We start from the raw sequence: 1,088 nt of genomic DNA, 5'->3' as shown, positions 1-1,088 counted from the left end.
CCTGCCCCAGGGCATTCAAGCCACAACTAAAACCAGTTGAGAATTTAAATTAACAAGCCCCTGCCGAGCACCTGGTAATTCACGGTGGCTCACGGCCAGATTTAAAAGTAACACTTTTTTTTCTGCAAACCTAGAGGCTTATAACTTGCCAAGGTGCTCCAAGCCCTCTAGTGTCAGACTGCTGTAAAAACATCTTCCCTTTACAATGGGAAATTTAACATCATGCCAGAGGAAGTGCCAAATTCGTTCCCTTAGAACCCTACTCAAATCTAGAGGACTTAAAATTTCCAAAGAGAAAAGCTTAAAATTTTGGAATGAGGTGTATCAATTTACACCCTGGATCTTATCAGCAGACACATCTGATCCACAGTTAGAGGACATTTCAGGATGCCCTATAGTCCCCTGGGACTCAGTCGACCTTGGAGGACAAGGAACAACAACAAAAAACTATCCCTTTAAGTCCCTTTTGACCAGATTAGTACAGGCTTCTAAGTATGGTTATTAAATATCCAAGAAGGTTAGTTACACCAGTCTGGTACTTTTAATTACTGTGTAATATGTAGATTAAGTTTGAAAAATACCCAAACATTCTTGAATAAACTTTGACTGGAAGAGATTTAACATCTCAGATCAAGTAGGCATAGCCTAAGAAAGGGATTTAAAACAATTTTCTTAGGTCTGTCTCAAATGAAGGCTGTTCAACTACAAAGAGAAGTAGTCTCCTTTCTTCTCCAGCCCCTCCCCATACCCTGATTTACATTTTTCAGAAGGGAGGGAGGGGATGCATCACATACCTATAGACGGGAAATAAGCTGATCAGTCAGGACTCAGCAAGCTCACTGAAATTGCTTCCTTCTGGACTGTACCCATTAGGTACAGGGAGGAAAAACCTAGCTCCTCTTGAGCCAAAGTATCTTGTTATGGGCTAAAGAAAGTACCAAAAGAGACACTTGTATAATACAGAGAAACATAAAGCACATCTTTTAGTAGCTACAGGTAACCCCAATACTTGTCTATATCCATTTACCCTAAGACTGTAACTGGGTGTGCAGTACAAGCCAGAGGAATGGACTGAAATTTTTGGCTGC

The sequence above is a fragment of the Nannospalax galili genome, unplaced genomic scaffold, assembly GCF_000622305.1.
Source record: "Nannospalax galili isolate Female #2095 unplaced genomic scaffold, S.galili_v1.0 scaffold870, whole genome shotgun sequence".
NCBI lineage: Eukaryota > Metazoa > Chordata > Mammalia > Rodentia > Spalacidae > Nannospalax > Nannospalax galili.
This window is presented reverse-complemented; position numbering follows the sequence as displayed.